This window comes from Portunus trituberculatus, chromosome 46 (assembly GCF_017591435.1).
Source record: "Portunus trituberculatus isolate SZX2019 chromosome 46, ASM1759143v1, whole genome shotgun sequence".
NCBI lineage: Eukaryota > Metazoa > Arthropoda > Malacostraca > Decapoda > Portunidae > Portunus > Portunus trituberculatus.
The window spans coordinates 13,704,255-13,724,430 of NC_059300.1; the positions used below are offsets into that span (position 1 = coordinate 13,704,255).

The 20,176-nt window shown below is 41.6% G+C and overlaps 1 long non-coding RNA gene across 1 annotated transcript; it reads left to right on the forward strand.

Moving 5' to 3' along the window:
* Positions 1–1,716: 1,716 nt before the first annotated feature.
* On the forward strand, positions 1,717–10,585 carry LOC123520238. The gene is made up of 2 exons (XR_006679204.1): positions 1,717–2,060; positions 10,542–10,585. It is a non-coding gene; the product is annotated as an uncharacterized LOC123520238 (long non-coding RNA).
* The last annotated feature ends 9,591 nt before the right edge of the window (positions 10,586–20,176 follow it).

Consider the following 20,176-nt stretch of genomic DNA (forward strand, 5'->3'; position numbering starts at 1 on the left):
TTGACTTTACAGGACGTTTTAAGAGATTTATGGGTTAAAATGTTTTTGTACTTTTAACATACTTAATTTAGACCTTTTTTAAAAACCAGTTAAGCTGGAGATATTTTGATGTTTTGAAAATTAGTTTAAGTATTTATCACGTCATAAAATAACAAGCATTTGGCTGTGGCTTCGTTTTTTCTAAAAGTCATTTTTGAAATCAAATTATGTACGTAATTTAGCCGAGTCCCACCTGTTCCCGTTCTCTCTCTGATGACCAGCATAGCCCCAGGCTGGCGCCGCTTTTCCAAATCCACAGTTCGTCAATATTTTGCCTAATATCTAGTGTTTTCTACGTGTTTTCGTGTTTCGAGGTTCAGGTGTGTAGATAATTGTAGCAGAAGGAGGAAGAAAGAAGAAATAAAGGAGTATAAGGAGGAAGAAAGGAGAAATGGAGGAGGAAGAGGAGCAGCAGCAAAGCTACAATACTTAAGTCACCCTCCATTTCCTAAATATTTTGTCTGATATCTAACATTCTTATGTGTTTCTAGGCTCAGACGTGTGGATGGAAGGAGGAGGAGGAAGAAGAAGGACTAACAATGGAGAAGAATGAAGAAAAAATGAGAAATAAAGGTGGAATAGTAGAAGAAGCCAAGGTGTAATATTTAGGTAGGTGTCTCTTTTAATCCTAACGTTCTATATAATGCATACTGTTAGTTTTGGGATAGATTTGGGGTATTTTAAGCTTGTTCATTAATGTTGCAGGCTGTTTGGAGTTTTATAAGTATGCTTTGGGGTTCATTTCGTTTGTTTTCAGTATATGTTAGATCTTTTAGGTATATTTTACGTATTTTGGGAGTGGATTGAGGTGTGTGTGAGTATTAGCATGTTTTGAATTTGGTTTGGGAGATCTTTGAGGGATTGGTTGGTGTTCTGAGTGGGATTTGGATTTATTATGAGTGTTATAAGTGGTGGGGGGGTTTTAGTGGTTATAAGTGGTTTAGTTATAAGTGGTGTGGGGGATATTTCAGTAAATATTGGGTGTTTCTAGTGAGTTTGGAGGTATTTTAACCTGTTCTGTGTTTTCTTAGTGTGTTTTGGAATGTTATTGAGTTTTTAAGAGGGTTTGGGGTGTGTGGTTTGTCGTGGGTGTGTGTAAGAGTGAATTGGGCCTATACAAGGATTTTTGAGTATGTTTTGAGGCCCTCAACAGGCTAGCTCAGTGTCAGTGGGCCCTTATAACAAGTGTCCTTTATCATTGATTACCCGCTTCGTTCCCAGGTGACGACAGGCAGAATGAGGTGGACATGGCGGAGGCTGTGGGCGGTCAATTCACGGCGCAGATTACCTACACCTTGCACCACACTGACTGCCCGCCGCTGTTCACTAAAGTCGGGCAAGCCTGTGTCTCCGTGTTCTGCCCTGGATATAGGAGTAAAGGAAGTTGTGGATTTTGATGTTGTTGTTCTACTTTTTCTGTTAAGATTTGTTTGCTCTCTCTCTCTCTCTCTCTCTCTCTCTCTCTCTCTCTCTCTCTCTCTCTCTCTCTCTCTCTCTCTCTCTCTCTCTCTCTCTCTCTCTCTCTCTCTCTCTCTCTCTCTCTCTCTCTCTCTCTCTCTCTCTAGTGCTAGTGTAGTGTAGTGGTGTTCAGTACATGTGTGTGTGTGTGTGTGTGTGTCTGTGTGTAGGGATGATATTGGTAACTTGGGTGTCTGTAATGTGTTTTGGGTGAGCTTTTTATATTTTGAGGTGTTGCAGGGTGTTTTGGGTTAGTTTTGAGTGATTTAAGTTGTTTGTGTGTGTGTCAGTTGTGTATGGTGTGTTTTGTGGTGTGGTGTCAGTATTGGTGCATACTGTGTGCTTGTAGTGAATCGTAAGTGCGTGGTACTATGAGGTATTTCATGTTGGCAGTATCCAAGGGGATTTGACAAAGCTAGGTTCAATGATTTCATTATAACATTATAACAGGTTCAGCAGTGTTCCAAATTGATATGGACAGTAAACTGAACAATTGTTTTGGTATTTTGTAAGCACGATCGACAATTTGGAAGTGATCATTTAGTGGGTAGGTTTGTGTGTAGGTGGGGTTAATTCACACGCAGAACAGTAAGATGAGGCCTTTTTTAATCTTTTCTTTGTTTCTTGCCCTTGGCTGGAGCTCTTCTTACATGGAAAAAAACCTCTCGGGACACAAGTCCTCTGCTCATCACTCATCATTCCTGTCGCCCATCATGGGCATGATCCATGCATGGAGAAACACTTAGTGAATGAAGATAACGTTCCTTGTTAGGAGACGCCATCTTCTTAGTGAGGGAGTGTAGAGAGCATGCTGGCTAGTCACACATCACCAGCTGTGCATCGCGTTGTGTCTTGCTGCCAAGCCATGACAGTAAATTAGTTCCAAGTAGTATGTAGTTGTTAAGGGTAGTAGTAGTAGTAGTAGTAATAGTGGTTGTCACTCACACTATTGCAAGGTGTGTTCAAGTGTGAAGGTGAGGCCTCCCTGAACTGTCAATGTCACTCTACGGTCTGTCTTCTTAAACTTGTCAGTCCTTCACCTCTTCATTTAGCAGCAGCCTAAAGAAGTTAGTGTGGTATTTTGTTATTGTTGGCATACATGAACATGCATTTTGTCTCACAAGTATTACTAAGATCAGTAATTTACGGATAGGTTGTTCTTTATAATTACGAATAATTTAATCTTGCCATATGCATTTGTCATGAGTATTGATATATAATTTTTGTAGTTTTCCTCAACGTATTGTTGAATGTGTTCCTGGAAAGCGTGTAAATCTATCCTTAAGTTGTAATAAATCTGTGTTTCTGAATGTGTAATTCTCCACCCTCAGACGTTGACGGGTGCGTGTAGTCGCCCAGATCCTCTCCCTGTGGAACCATCCCCTCAGTAGTGTTCGATCCGCCCAGCAGCAGCAACGGTCAGGAGAAGGCGGTCATTGAAGTGTCAAGTCCATAAGCTGGCATGGTGGTGGGTGTTGTGCTGGGCTCCCTTGGGGTTCTTTGTCTAGCTGTTGGGGTAAGTCAAATAGTTTTTCACTCCTTTATGCTCTGGGGTCTTGCTGTGTATGCCTTTTTGCTGTGTTGTTCTGTGGCTAAGATCTCGTAATTAAGATGTGCATGTGATTTCTCCAAAATTTAAACAGTTCCCAAATCATTCTTGACACATTGAAAATATTCCAATACTGTATAGTTAGTCGACTCATACTTCAGAGGATTTTTATTTATCAGAGGATTTTATTTTTTTTTTCTCACTTGCAACATTTTGACTATAAAGACGTTTGTCAAGTTGTTGAAGATTCGTCGACGTGTTATCATTGTACCACACGGGCTGGGATTTTCATTGAAGGAAAACTCTCTTCCAAGTCAATTTTACATATATTTCAAATATAGTAAAGTACATTCGAACAAAAACGATGAAAGTGCGGCACTCTTAACCAACAACACACAAACATGAAAGGCACCCTTAACACTCTCTCTCCACTTGAATACACCACTTAACTCCACATAATGACACCCTCGATTATATTAACAAGAAACTCCGCTGCTCTGATCACATTACCCACCTGATCAGAGACCCTCGTTCACCGTGACGCGTCCACATCCCACCAATGTCCGAATAGAGAGTGCCACTCCCTTCTTCCGAGATCGCGTCCTTTCCTGCCCCCCACTCAAATCTACTGCCCCGCGTGCCAATTCACGCAATGTTAAATACCCTGCCTTCCTTACTCTATTCCTCCGTATACATGTTGTAGTACACTTCATGCTAACACTAATATTTCTACCATGCTCAACATTCCAAAATCCCTACTCATAAAGTTCCTCCGCTCGTATTAATTATGGGTTTGGTACGGCAGTTTTCCTCCTTAGGCCTACAGAGCCACTCACGCAAACCCGATCCACCTTGGCTCTCCTTAATATACCATACTTATCGTTACATCATCCACAATCCCCTTCCCCAACCCTGTGTACCACAAGACAACAGGCATTGAGGAGAACGCCATTTCAATATTGTTCCATCTCTTGTTCCAGGATTCAGTACTACTAACGCCAAAGAAGTGAGGCAAGTTTTTGGAGTGAGCGTGCATGACATACAATAGACACCAGACTGCTACTACTGCCGGTGTTGCCAAAGGAACAAGAGGAGGAAAAAAAAGGAAGAGGAAGAAGAAAACGGTGATTCTTGGAGACGTTCTGAAGGTTGGCCACAGATCTTCATCACTGGTGTAGTGTATTTCATTGACCATTTGTAGATTGGGTGGATAAATTTGTAGAATTTGTAGACAGTTGTAGATATGTAGCGGGTAAGGTTTTTTGCAATGCCTTATCTATAGCAGCAGAAAACAGTAATATTTAGAAGTTATGCATAGCATTGTAATAGGAGTGTACAGTGTACATATGTATATAGTATTTAAGAAAGGAGAGTGTAGACCAAGAGAGGAAGGTAACCTCTTGGGTCACGATTCCTCTGCTCATCAATCACCCAACATGATCGTTTATGGCTTAAGGACCAAATGACCAACGTGTTCACTCCATGCTGGAATTCACCATGCATGGAGAAACACTTAGTGATAACATTCCTTGTTAGGAGACGCCATCTTCTTAGTGAGGGAGTGTAGCGAGCATGCTGGCTAGTCACACATCAACGGCTAGCTGTGCGTCGCGGAGGATGATGACACGATGTGTCTTGCTGCCAGGCCAGTAAATTAGTACCAAGTAGTAGTTTTTAAGGGTAGTAGTAGTAGTGGAGTGCTTCTCACTCACAGTATTGCAAGGTGTGATGTAGATAGACGTGGTTGTGTCTGTAGTGATCACAACAACCTGTTCCTTCTTGTGTGTCTCGAAGAAAGATCACAAAAAGTGTCTTTTTTTGTTTTCTGTTGTGAAGCACAAAGGTATTGTTACGTGTTTCCCAAGATGATGTTTTGTGAGTCTTTCAATGCAATACTTAATTTAAGTGTCTGGCCAGTGTCTTGTAACGTGATGCAGTTTTTGTTACTTGTATTTATTTTTCATACCTAATGATATGACGATATCTTGTGAATGATACTCCTATATATTTCTAATGGCAACACAATATATCTTGATATAATAAAATGCATAATGTATCGACTTGTTTTCCTATCAGTTGAAAGAGATGCAAAACAATATCTGGTTTGCAAGTGAAGCGAAATTAGTCAACCATTTGTTGCATGGCACCACAGCGTCTGAGGTGATATGATGCCACAATATAGTTGCATGGAAATACTAGTAGTAATGTGTAAACTAACACACTGCCGTTCATGATGGCGGTGGTGGTTAGGTGTGGGTGTTGGCGGTGCTAGTGGAGATATTTACATGCTTGTGTGTAGATAGATAGATACATAAGCTGGTAATTTGTTAGGTTCATTCATACGTAAATGGACAACAGTTCGATGGTGTATACACTGCTACAACAATAAACTTATCAATCAATCAATTTAACATCAATGAGATTTAAAAGGTGAGTGATGAGAGTGTGGGGAACAGCGGGGGAGGGGGAGGTGGAGAGGGGACGAGGGAAGCTCCATCACCACCACCACTGACCAGACGTCCATTTCATCACCAGACACGAGACCAAGGGTGGGGGGAGAGGGAGAGAAAATGTTGTGCTCTGATAAGATATTCTTAATTTTCCTTTTTTCCATTCTTTCCTGTCCTCTCTCTCACTCAATTATTTACTCACTCACTCACTCACTCACTCACTCACTCACTCACTCACTCTCCTGCCTGAATCCTGTCCTCCACCACCACCACCACCACCACCATCAGTTCATTCCTCCATCACGGACACAAACACGTCTTGAAGGAAGGTTAGTCCGCCGCTGAGAGTTACCTTGGCTGTCTGGCTGGCCACCCTGCGTGCCGTGGAACCAGACGAGCGGTGGAGGGGCGGCGGTCGGGGTTGCGGGTGTAACACTGTGTATGAATATTGTTTGTGTTTTAATTAAGGCGTGTACACACTTGTTGCATTTCCACGTATCGGATCACCGTTGCGTAGCAGTGTTGACAGGATAGTGCTTCACCGTTGCGTGTCAAAATATGACACAAAATTACGTAACGGGTTCGATCCGTCATTTTTCGGTGTTTTGCCTAATATCTAGTGTTTTCTACGTGTTTTCGCGTGTTTGTGTGTGTGTGATAATTGTAGCAGAAGGAGGAAGAAAGAAGAAATAAAGTAAGGAGGAAGAAAGGTGTGGAGGAGGAAGAGGAGCAGCAGCAAAGCTACAATACTTAACTTTCGTGTGTGTGTGTGTGGACGAGGAGTGTGGGATCGTTGCGTTGCATGTTCAGTGTTGTCGTGGACGGGCATGAATATTTTTTGCAATTTTGACCCCAATTGCAAACAAACTCAAAATCAGTTGTGTGTGGCCACAGACAACTGCACATTTTCACTCATGGCTACGGTCAGGAAGAAACTGAATGACACTGTTGCATCACTCAACGATGATACACCACGCGGATAGGCAAAAATGGGTACAATACCCTGTTGCATCGTATTGTATCACAGTGTGATACGCAACGATGAAACGATGCGTGGAAATTCAGTAAGTGTGTACACACCTTTAGAAAGTGTTGGTGGTGATAATGTCAGTGTGCTGTGTATTGGTGGTGGTGGTGGTGATTGTGGTGGTAACTATTGGTGGTGTGTTTGCTTGTTTTGCATCGTGAATATTGATTGATTGACTGGCTGAAAGATTGACGGATTGATGGATAGATTGCCTGTCTAACTAATAGATTCACTGACTGACTGATATTTGGACTGACTGACTGACTGACTGACTGATTAAATGAATAAAATACTAACTAAATGACTGACTATCTGGCTGACTGACTATTTGGCTAACTGACTGAATGGGCAGATGCGGAACTGGCAGTGGTTGTGGTGGTGGTGGTGGTAGTGGCGGTGGTGGTATTTATATGCTTGTGTGAAGATAGATGGATAAGCGGGTAATTTGATGGGTTGATAGATACGGAAATGGACAGTTGGACAAACAAACAGATAGATGGATAGGCAGGCAGATAGATAAGTCAATAAATTCGTTTATAAATAACAATATAGATGTGTATGTAGATAGAAAATAGTCTATATTCTTCTACTTAGTATCCTGTCACCCTGGTTTATTGTCAGAAATACTCGTATATCAGGCGGTAGAAATAGAGAATGAGAAAAATAGTACAGTCTGCCTTATAGCACCTTGTTTATTGCCTCGCGGGAGTTGCCAACACTCGCTGTACAACAAGATAGAATTTAATATTTCCTGCTTTGACAAATAACAAAAGCTGGACACGATAACGAAGAGGAAGATGTCACAATAACCAATAAATCGACATGTGGTATTTGTATAAATATAGCGTCTCATTAATAACAGATTTAGTAACAGATAGTTATCATAAACATATATACATGCGTCCTGTCTTCACAGACAACCTTTTGCTACGGCAGTAGTCTTCTAGCGGAGGTGGTGGTGACAACAATTGTGGCGGTGGGCTATACTGACCCATGCACACACACCACACACACACACACACACACACACACACACACACACACACACACACAAATAAAGTCAATAGTTGCTATATTACCGACAGTTTTCAAGGAGCACCAGCAGCAAGAGACGCAGTAGCAAGCCTTCACCACAACACTTCACACTGCCTAATCTTCGTCTATTAAAGGTATTTATAAGGCTATTCAGTTAAAGTTAGGTTTTCCTTACATATGAGAGTGAAAACTACGCAAATATTTTAAAGTAATGGTATAAGGACCATCAAAAAGAGCAAGGCGTCTGTATTACCCTCTCATATTTGTTTCCTTCATTTACCATAGGCCAAACATGTGTCAGAATGCAGTTACCAGTCTAACATTTCATATAATCTAGTCAAAATTTCTCTCTGTGGCTTAATTTTAGTTTGGTGAGATGATAAAGACTATATATGGATGTCCTGCCGCCACTGTTCCCGGGTTTTCCCAGGCCGCCTCCCCGGCGGTCCCCTAGCCATCACCCAACCCACCCTTCTATCGCCAGCCTGCTGGGTCAAATACTTTTTTTTCGAATATTTCCTGACGGTAATATTGCGCTTCCATGGTATGTTTTATGGTTTCTATAAATGTTTCGTCGTGTTTGAAGTGTGTTCCGCGCCTGTGCTGGGTAAATATGTGGCGTTTAGTGGTGTTTTATGGCGTATGTTAAAGGCTTTTAACGCTCAAAATTTCCCACCTGGAGTTTTGAGCTTTTTCATTTCAAGGTATAAGTGGGCCTTTATGGTAGCAAAAGAGTGCCTGTCCTCTTTTAAGTGTGAAATCAATCTAATGAGTGAAATATGTGGACTTTGAAATGGTGTTTGGAGCTGTTGTAAAAGCTCTTATTTTTCTTTATTTTATTTGCTCACGTTTCTGCTTCTCGGTCTAACTCGCTGTAGAATGCCCTAAAAGATAGCTCAGACTCCCAGAAGTGTGATAAAATACTTGCCAAGTGAAAATGGCTTGACTTTACAGGACGTTTTAAGAGATTTATGGGTTAAAATGTTTTTGTACTTTTAACGTACTTAATTTAGACCTTTTTTAAAAACCAGTTAAGCTGGAGATATTTTGATATTTTGAAAATTAGTTTAAGTATTTATCACGTCATAAAATAACAAGCATTTGGCTGTGGCTTCGTTTTTTCTAAAAGTCATTTTTGAAATCAAATTATTTACGTAATTTAGCCGAGTCCCCCTTGTTCCCGTTCTCTCTCTGATGACCAGCATAGCCCCAGGCTGGCGCCGCTTTTCCAAATCCGCAGTTCGTCAATATTTTGCCTAATATCTAGTGATTTCTACGTGTTTTCGCGTGTTTCGAGGTTCAGGTGTGTAGATAATTGTAGCAGAAGGAGGAAGAAAGAAGAAATAAAGGAGTATAAGGAGGAAGAAAGGAGAAATGGAGGAGGAAGAGGAGCAGCAGCAAAGCTACAATACTTAAGTCACCCTCCATTTCCTAAATATTTTGTCTAATATCTAACATTTTTATGTTTTTCTAGGCTCAGACGTGTGGATGGAAGGAGGAGGAGGAAGAAGAAGGACTAACAATGGAGAAGAATGAAGAAAAATGAGAAATAAAGGTGGAATAGTAGAAGAAGCCAAGGTGTAATATTTAGGTAGGTGTCCCTTTTAATCCTAACGGTCTTTATAATGCATACTGTTAGTTTTGGGATAGATTTGGGGTATTTTAAGCTTGTTCATTAATGTTGCAGGCTGTTTGGAGTTTTATAAGTATGCTTTGGGGTTCATTTCGTTTGTTTTCAGTATATGTTAGATCTTTTAGGTATATTTTACGTATTTTGGGAGTGGATTGAGGTGTGTGTGAGTATTAGCATGTTTTGAATTTGGTTTGGGAGATCTTTGAGGGATTGGTTGGTGTTCTGAGTGGGATTTGGATTTATTATGAGTGTTATAAGTGGTGGGGGGGTTTTAGTGGTTATAAGTGGTTTAGTTATAAGTGGTGTGGGGGATATTTCAGTAAATATTGGGTGTTTCTAGTGAGTTTGGAGGTATTTTAACCTGTTCTGTGTTTTCTTAGTGTGTTTTGGAATGTTATTGAGTTTTTTAAGAGGGTTTGGGTGTGTGTGGTTTGTCGTGGGTGTGTGTAAGAGTGAATTAGGCCTATACAAGGATTTTTCAGTATGTTTTGAGGCCCTCAACAGGCTAGCTCAGTGTCAGTGGGCCCTTATAACAAGTGTCCTTTATCATTGATTACCCGCTTCGTTCCCAGGTGACGACAGGCAGAATGAGGTGGACGTGGCGGAGGCTGTGGGCGGTCAATTCACGGCGCAGATTACCTACACCTTGCACCACACTGACTGCCCGCCGCTGTTCACTAAAGTCGGGCAAGCCTGTGTGTCCGTGTTCTGCCCTGGATATAGGAGTAAAGGAAGTTGTGGTTTTTGTTGTTGTTCTGTTTTCTGTTAAGATTTGTTTGCTCTCTCTCTCTCTCTCTCTCTCTCTCTCTCTCTCTCTCTCTCTCTCTCTCTCTCTCTCTCTCTCTCTCTCTCTCTCTCTCTCTCTCTCTCTCTCTCTCTCTCTAGTGTCTCTGGTCTTCTACTACTAGTGTAGTGTAGTGGTGTTCAGTACATATGTGTGTGTGTGTCTGTGTGTAGGGATGATATTGGTAACTTGGGTGTCTGTAATGTGTTTTGGGTGAGCTTTTTATATTTTGAGGTGTTGCAGGGTGTTTTGGGTTAGTTTTGAGTGATTTAAGTTGTTTGTGTGTGTGTCAGTTGTGTATAGTGTGTTTTGTGGTGTGGTGTCAGTATTGGTGCATACTGTGTGCTTGTAGTGAATCGTAAGTGCGTGGTACTATGAGGTATTTCATGTTGGCAGTATCCAAGGGGATTTGACAAAGCTAGGTTCAATGATTTCATTATAACATTATAACAGGTTCAGCAGTGTTCCAAATTGATATGGACAGTAAACTGAACAATTGTTTTGGTATTTTGTAAGCACGATCGACAATTTGGAAGTGATCATTTAGTGGGTAGGTTTGTGTGTAGGTGGGGTTAATTCACAGTACATAAGCCGCAGAACAGTAAGATGAGGCCTTTTTTAATCTTTTCTTTGTTTCTTGCCCTTGGCTGGCGCTCTTCTTACATGAAAAAACCTCTCGGGACACAAGTCCTCTGCTCATCACTCATCATTCCTGTCACCTATCATGTCGTTTATCATTAAGGAGGAAATGACCAACGTGTTCACTCCATGCTGAATTCACCATGCATGGAGAAACACTTAGTGAATGAAGATAACGTTCCTTGTTAGGAGACGCCATCTTCTTAGTGAGGGAGTGTAGTGAGCATGCTGGCTAGTCACACATCACCAGCTGTGCATCGCGTTGTGTCTTGCTGCCAAGCATGACAGTAAATTAGTACCAAGTAGTATGTAGTTGTAGTAGTAGTAGTAGTAGTAGTAGTAGTAGTGGTAGTGGTTGTCACTCACACTATTGCAAGGTGTGTTCAAGTGTGAAGGTGAGGCCTCCCTGAACTGTCAATGTCACTCTACGGTCTGTCTTATTAAACTTTGTCAGTCCTTCACCTCTTCATTTAGCAGCTGCCTAAAGAAGTTAGTGTGGTATTTTGTTATTGTTGGCATACATGAACATGCATTTTGTCTCACAATTATTACTAAGATCAGTGATTTACGGATAGGTTGTTCTTTATAATTACGTATAATTTAATCTTGCCATATGCATTTGTCATGAGTATTGATATATAATTTTTGTAGTTTTCCTCAACGTATTGTTGAATGTGTTCCTGGAAAGCGTGTAAATCTATCCTTAAGTTGTAATAAATCTGTGTTTCTGAGAGTGTAATTCTCCACCCTCAGACGTTGACGGGTGCGTGTAGTCGCCCAGATCCTCTCCCTGTGGAACCATCCCCTCAGCAGTGTTCGATCCGCCCAGCAGCAGCAACGGTCAGGAGAAGGCGGTCATTGAAGTGTCAAGTCCCCAAGCTGGCATGGTGGTGGGTGTTGTGCTGGGCTCCCTTGGGGTTCTTTGTCTAGCTGTTGGGGTAAGTCAAATAGTTTTTCACTCCTTTATGCTCTGGGGTCTTGCTGTGTATGTCTTTTTGCTGTGTTGTTCTGTGGCTAAGATCTCGTAATTAAGATGTGCATGTGATTTCTCCAAAATTTAAACAGTTCCCAAATCATTCTTGACACATTGAAAATATTCCAATACTGTATAGTTATTCGACTCATACTTCAGAGGATTTTTATTTATTTTTTTTTTCTCACTTGCAACATTTTTACTCTAAAGACGTTTGTCAAGTTGTTGAAGATTCGTCGACGTGTTATCATTGTACCACACGGGCTGGGATTTTCATTGAAGGAAAAGTCTCTTCCAAGTCAATTTTACATATATTTCAAATATAGTAAAGTACATTCGAACAAAAAACGATGAAAGTGACTCGGCACTCTGAACCAACAACAGAGAAACACGAGAGGCACCCTTAACACACTCTCCCACTTGAATACACCACTTAACTCCACATAATGACACCCTCGATTATATTAACACGAAACTCCGCTGCCCTGATCACATTACCCACCTGATCAGAGACCCTCGCTCACCGTGACGCGTCCACACCCCACCAATGTCCGAGTAGAGAGTGCCACTCCCTTCTTCCGAGATCGCGTCCTTTCCTGCCCCCCACTCAAATCTACTGCCCCGCGTGCCAATTCACGCAATGTTAAATACCCTGCCTTCCTTACTCTATTCCTCCGTATACATGTTGTAGTACACTTCATGCTAACACTAATATTTCTACCATGCTCAACATTCCAAAATCCCTACTCATAAAGTTCCTCCGCTCGTATTAATTATGGGTTTGGTACGGCAGTTTTCCTCCTTAGGCCTACAGAGCCACCCACGCAAACCCGATCCACCTTGGCTCTCCTTAATATACCATACTTATCGTTACATCATCCACAATCCCTTCCCCAACCCTGTGTACCACAAGACAACAGGCATTGAGGAGAACGCCATTTCAATATTGTTCCATCTCTTGTTCCAGGATTCAGTACTACTAACGCCAAAGAAGTGAGGCAAGTTTTTGGAGTGAGCGTGCATGACATACAATAGACACCAGACTGCTGCTACTGCCGGTGTTGCCAAAGGAACAAGAGGAGGAAAAAGGAAGGAAGAAGAAGAAGTGATTCTTGGTGACGTACCAATGAAGTTCTGAAGGTTGGCCACAGATCTTCATCACTGGTGTAGTGTATTTCATTGACCATTTGTAGATTGGGTGGATAAATTTGTAGAATTTGTAGACAGTTGTAGATATGTAGCGGGTAAGGTTTTTTGCAATGCCTTATCTATAGCAGCAGAAAACAGTAATATTTAGAAGTTATGCATAGCATTGTAATAGGAGTGTACAGTGTACATATGTATATAGTATTTAAGAAAGGAGAGTGTAGACCAAGAGAGGAAGGTAACCTCTTGGGTCACGATTCCTCTGCTCATCAATCATCCTTCCTGTCACCCATCATGATCGTTTATGGCTTAAGGACCAAATGACCAACGTGTTCACTCCATGCTGGAATTCACCATGCATGGAGAAACACTTAGTGATAACATTCCTTGTTAGGAGACGCCATCTTCTTAGTGAAGGAGTGTAGGGAGCATGCTGGCTAGTCACACATCAACGGCTAGCTGTGCGTCGCGGAGGATGATGACACGATGTGTCTTGCTGCCAGGCCATGACAGTAAATTAGTACCAAGTAGTAGTTTTTAAGGGTAGTAGTAGTAGTAGTGGAGTGCTTCTCACTCACAGTATTGCAAGGTGTGATGTAGACGTGGCTGTGTCTGTAGTGATCACAACAACCTGTTCCTTCTTGTGTGTCTCGAAGAAAGATCACAAAAAGTGTCTTTTTTGTTTTCTGTTGTGAAGCACAAAGGTATTGTTACGTGTTTCCCAAGATGATGTTTTGTGAGTCTTTCAATGCAATACTTAATTTAAGTGTCTGGCCAGTGTCTTGTAACGTGATGCAGTTTTTGTTACTTGTATTTATTTTTCATACCTAATGATATGACGATATCTTGTGAATGATACTCCTATATATTTCTAATGGCAACACAATATCTCTTGATATAATAAAATGCATAATGTATCGACTTGTTTTCCTATCAGTTGAAAGAGATGCAAAACAATATCTGGTTTGCAAGTGAAGCGAAATTAGTCAACCATTTGTTGCATGGCACCACAGCGTCTGAGGTGATATGATGCCACAATATAGTTGCATGGAAATACTAGTAGTAATGTGTAAACTGACACACTGCCGTTCATGATGGCGAAGGTGGTTAGGTGTGGGTGTTGGCGGTGCTAGTGGAGATATTTACATGCTTGTGTGTAGATAGATACATAAGCTGGTAATTTGTTAGGTTCATTCATACGTAAATGGACAACAGTTCGATGGTGTATACACTGCTACAACAATAAACTTATCAATCAATCAATTTAACATCAATGGGATTTAAAAGGCGAGTGATGAGAGTGTGGGGAACAGCGGGGGAGGGGGAGGTGGAGAGGGGACGAGGGAAGCTCCACCACCACCACCACCACCACTGACCAGACGTCCATTTCATCACCAGACACGAGACCTGGGGTGGGGGAGAGGAGAGAAAATGTTGTGTTCTGATAAGATATTCTTAATTTTCCTTTTTCTATTCTTTCCTGTCTCTCTCTCACTCACTTATTCACTCACTTATTCACTCACTCACTCACTCACTCACTCACTCACTCACTCTCTTACTCTCCTGCCTGAATCCTGTCCTTCACCACCACCACCACCACCACCATCAGTTCATTCCTCCATCACAGACACAAACACGTCTTGAAGGAAGGTTAGTCCGCCGCTGAGAGTCACCTTGGCTGTCTGGCTGGCCACCCTGCGTGCCGCGGAACCAGACGAGCGGTGGAGGGGCGGTGGTCGGGGTTGCGGGTGTAACACTGTGTATGAATATTGTTTGTGTTTTAATTAAGGCGTGTACACACTTGTTGCATTTCCACGTATCGGATCACCGTTGCGTAGCAGTGTTGACAGGATAGTGCTTCACCGTTGCGTGTCAAAATATGACACAAAGTTACGTAACGGGTTCGATCCGTCATTTTTCGGTCTTTTGGCGTCAACTCAAAGGAATGATACACAACTCACTAACTTTCGTGTGTGTGTGTGTGTGTGTGTGTGTGTGTGTGTGTGTGTGTGTGTGTGTGTGTGTGTGTGTGTGTGTGTGTGTGGACGAGGAGCGTGGGATCGTCGCGTTGCATGTTCAGTGTTGTCGTGGACGGGCATGAATATTTTTTGCAATTTTGACCCCAATTGCAGACAAACTCAAAATCAATTGTGTGTGGCCACAGACAACTGCACATTTGCACTCATGGCTACGGTCAGGAAGAAACTGAATGACACTGTTGCATCACTCAACGATGATACACCACGCGGATAGGCAAAAATGGGTACAATACCCTGTTGCATCGTATTGTATCACAGTGTGATACGCAACGATGAAACGATGCGTGGAAATTCAGTAAGTGTGTACACACCTTTAGAAAGTGTTGGTGGTGATAATGTCAGTGTGCTGTGTATTGGTGGTGGTGGTGGTGATTGTGGTGGTAACTATTGGTGGTGTGTTTGCTTGTTTTGCATCGTGAATATTGATTGATTGACTGGCTGAAAGATTGACGGATTGATGGATAGATTGCCTGTCTAACTAATAGATTCACTGACGGACTGATATTTGGACTGACTGACTGACTGACTGACTGATTAAATGAATAAAATACTAACTAAATGACTGACTATCTGGCTGACTGACTATTTGGCTAACTGACTGAATGGGCAGATGCGGGAACTGGCAGTGGTTGTGGTGATGGTGGTGGTGGTGTTAGTGGCGATGGTGGTATTTATATGCTTGTGTGAAGATAGATGGATAAGCGGGTAATTTGATGGGTTGATAGATACGGAAATGGACAGTTGGACAAACAAACAGATAGATGGATAGGCAGGCAGATAGATAAGTCAATAAATTCGTTTATAAGTAACAATATAGATGTGTATGTAGATAGAAAATAGTCTATATTCTTCTACTTAGTATCCTGTCACCCTGGTTTATTGTCAGAAATACTCGTATATCAGGCGGTAGAAATGGAGAATGAGAAAAATAGTACAGTCTGCCTTTTAAGCACCTTGTTTATTGCCTCGCGGGAGTTGCCAACACTCGCTGTACAACAAGATAGAATTTAATATTTCCTGCTTTGACAAATAACAAAAGCTGGACACGATAACGAAGAGGAAGATGTCACAAAAACCAATAAATCGACATGTGGTATTTGTATAAACATAGCGTCTCATTAATAACAGATTTAGTAACAGATAGTTATCATAAACATATATACATGCGTCCTGTCTTCACAGACAACCTTTTGCTACGGCAGTAGTCTTCTAGCAGAGGTGGTGGTGACAACAATTGTGGCGGTGGGCTATACTGACCCATGCACCCACACACACACACACACACACACACACACACACACACACACACACACACAAATAAAGTCAATAGTTGCTATATTACCGACAGTTTTCAAGAAGCACCAGCAGCAAGAGACGTAGTGGCAAGCCTTCACCACAAAACTTCACACTGCCTAATCTTCGTCTATTAAAGGTATTTATAAGGCTATTCAGTTAAGGTTAGGTTTTCTTTACATATGAGAGTGAAAACTACGCAAATATTTTAAAGTAATGGTATAAGGACCATCAAAAAGAGCAAGGCGTCTGTATTACCCTCTCATATTTGTTTCCTTCATTTACCATAGGCCAAACATGTGTCAGAATGCAGCCACCAGTCTAACATTTCATATAATCTAGTCAAAATTTCTCTCTGTGGCTTAATTTTAGTTTGGTGAGATGATAAAGACTATATATGGATGTCCTGCCGCCACTGTTCCCGGGTTTTCCCAGGCCACCTCCCAGGCGGTCCCCTAGCCATCACCCAACCCACGCCATCACCCTTCTATCGCCAGCCTGCTGGGTCAAATACTTTTTTTCGAATATTTCCTGACGGTAATATTGCGCTTCCATGGTATGTTTTTATGGTTTCTATAAATGTTTCGTTGTGTTTGAAGTGTGTTCCGCGTCTGTGCTGGGTAAATATGTGGCGTTTAGTGGTGTTTTATGGCGTATGTTAAAGGCTTTTTAACGCTCAAAATTTCCCACTTGGAATTTTGAGCTTTTTCATTTCAAGGTATAAGTGGGCCTTTATGGTAACAAAAGAGTGTCTGTCCTCTTTTAAGTGTGAAATCAATCTAATGAGTGAAATATGTGGACTTTGAAATGGTGTTTGCGGCTGTTGTAAAAAGCTCTTATTTTTCATTATTTTATTTGCTCACGTTTCTGCTTCTCGGTCTAACTCGCTGTAGAATGCCCTAAAAGATAGCTCAGACTCCCAGAAGTGTGATAAAATACTTGCCAAGTGAAAATGTCTTGACTTTACAGGACGTTTTAAGAGACTTATGGGTTAAAATGTTTTTGTACTTTTAACGTACTTAATTTAGACCTTTTTTAAAAACCAGTTAAGCTGGAGATATTTTGATATTTTGAAAATTAGTTTAAGTATTTATCACGTCATAAAATAACAAGCATTTTTCTGTGGCTTCGATTTTTCTAAAAGTCATTTTTGAAATCAAATGATTTACGTAATTTAGCCGAGTCCCCCCGTTCCCGTTCTCTCTCTTATGACCAGCATAGCCCCAGGCTGGCGCCGCTTTTCCAAATCCGCAGTTCGTCAATATTTTGCCCAATATCTAGTGATTTCTACGTGTTTTCGCGTGTTTCGAGGTTCAGGTGTGTAGATAATTGTAGCAGGGGGAGGAAGAAAGGAGAAATAAAGGAGTATAAGGAGGAAGAAAGGAGAAATGGAGGAGGAAGAGGAGCAGCAGCAAAGCTACAATACTTAAGTCACCTTCCATTTCCTAAATATTTTGTCTAATATCTAACATTTATATGTTGTTCTAGGCTCAGACGTGTAGATGGAAGCAATAGGAGGAAGAAGACGGAGAAACAATGGACGAGGACGAAGAAGAAATGAGAAATAGAGAAGGAATAAGAGAAGGAGCCAAGGTGTAATATTTAGGCAAGTGTCCTATTTAATCCCAACGTTGTTTTTAATGCATACTTTTGGTTTTTGGGATATACTTGCTTTGTTTTAAGCTTGTTCATTAGTGTTGCAGGATGTTTAGAGTGTTATAAGTATGTTTAGGGGTTCATTTCGTGTATTTTCAGTGTGTGTTAGATCTTTTAGGTATATTTTACGTATCCTAAATGTGTGGATTGAGGTGTGTGTGAGTAATAGCATTTGTTGAATGTGGTTTGGGACAACTTTGAGAGGTTGGTTGGTGTTTTGAGTGGGGTTTGTGTTTATTTCGAGTCTTATAAGTGGTGGGGTGTGTGTGTTAGTGATCTTTTAGGTGTGTGGGGTGTTATTTCAGAAAATATTGGGTGTTTCTAGTGATTTGTGTTTGGAGGTATTTTAAGCTGTTCCATGGTTTTTTTAGTGTGTTTTGGGATGTTATTGAGTTTTTTAAGCGGGTTTGGGTGTGTGTGGTTTTTGGTGGGTGTGTGTAAGAGTGAATTAGGTCTATGCGAGGATTTTTCAGTATGTTTTGAGGCCCTCAACAGGCTAGCTCAGTGTCAATGGGCCCTTATTACAACTGTCCTTCATTATTGATTACCCGCTTCGTTTCCAGGTGACGACAGGCAGAATGAGGTGGACGTGGAGGAGGCTGTGGGCGGTCAATTCACGGCGCAGGTTACCCACACCTTGCACCACACTGACTGCCCGCCGCTGTTCACTAAAGTCCGGCAAGCCTGTATCTCCGTGTTCTGCCCTGGATATAGAAGTAAAGTAAGTTGTGGTTTTGTTGTTGTTCTTGTTTTCTGTTAATATTTGTTTGCTCTCTCTCTCTCTCTCTCTCTCTCTCTCTCTCTCTCTCTCTCTCTCTCTCTCTCTCTCTCTCTCTCTCTCTCTCTCTCTCTCTCTCTCTCTCTCTCTCTCTCTCTCTCTCTCTCTCTCTACTACTACTACTACTACTACTACTACTACTACTACTACTACTACTACTACCTACTACCGTTCTTTTAGTGAGGATAGGTAGTGTCAGGTCACGACGTGTTACGTCAGCAGGTTCCCACGCCTGTCCCTTCTTGCATATATTCTCACCTGCTCTGTTTGCTGAGGTGACGTGGAGCAAGGCTTACCCACCAGTTGTATGGCTCTATCGGGGCGATGTGATGGAGCTGAACATTGATTTATCCTTTTACGCCTCGTGTAACACTTCAACCACCACCGTCAGTGTGTGTGTGTGTGTGTGTGTGTGTGTGTGTGTGTGTGTGTGATAAGTAGAGGTGATGAGACGAACGGTCGTGTAGGTGAGTGCGTGATGTACAACAGGTAAAGGTGACAGGACGAGCGGTCATGTAGGTGAGTTAGTGAGTGTGTCGGAGTCTCGGTGGTGTCTGATTCACGTGGTGAGTGGATAGTAGTAGTAGCAGTAGTGTAGTGTTGTTCACTACACACTGGATTCAGTCAGGCGTTCATGTCTGGTGATGACTGTAGTAGTAGTGTTGTGGTGTTCACTAGAGTACCCCTCTTCCCCCAAACAAAGGAGGAATGGCGTGTTCAAGTGTGAAGGTGAGGCCTCCCTGAACTGTCAATGTCACTCTACGGTCTGTCTTCTTAAACTTGTCAGTCCTTCACCTCTTCATTTAGCAGCAGCCTAAAAAAGTTAGTGTGTTATTTTGTTATTGTTGGCATACATGAACATGCATTTTGTCTCACAAGTATTACTAGGATCAGTGATTTACGGATAGGTTGTTCTTTATAATTACGTATAATTTAATCTTGCCATATGCATTTGTCATGAGTATTGATATAATTTTTGTAGTTTTCCTCAACGTATTGTTGAATATGTGTTCCTGGAATGTGTGTAAATGTATCCTTAAGTTGTAATAAATCTGTGTTTCTGAGAGTGTAATTCTCCACCCCTAGACGTTGACGGGTGCGTGGAGTCGCCCAGATCCTCTCCTTGTGGAACCATCCCCTCAGCAGTGTTCGATCCGCCCAGCAGCAGCAACGGTCAGGAGAAGGCGGTCATTGAAGTGTCAAGTCCCCAAGCTGGCATGGTGGTGGGTGTTGTGCTGGCTACCTTGGGGTTTTATCCTAGTTGTTGGGGTAAGTCAAATAGTTTTTCACTCCTTTATGCTCTGGGGTCTTGCCATGTATGCCTTTTTGCTGTGTTGTTCTGTGGCTAAGATCTCGTAATTAAGATGTTCATGTGATTCCTCCAAAATTTAAACAGTTCCCAAATCATTCTTGACACATTGAAAATATTCCAATACTGTATAGTTAGTCCACTCTTTCTTCAAAGTTTTTTTATTTCTCTTTTTTTTATCTCACCTGCAACATTTTGACTCTAAAGACGTTTGTCAAGTTGTTGAAGATTCGTCGACGTGTTATCATTGTACCACACGGGCTGGGATTTTCATTAAAGGAAAAGTCTCTTCCAAGTCAATTTTACATATATTTCAAATATAGTAAAGTACATTCGAACAAAAAACGATGAAAGTGACTCGGCACTCT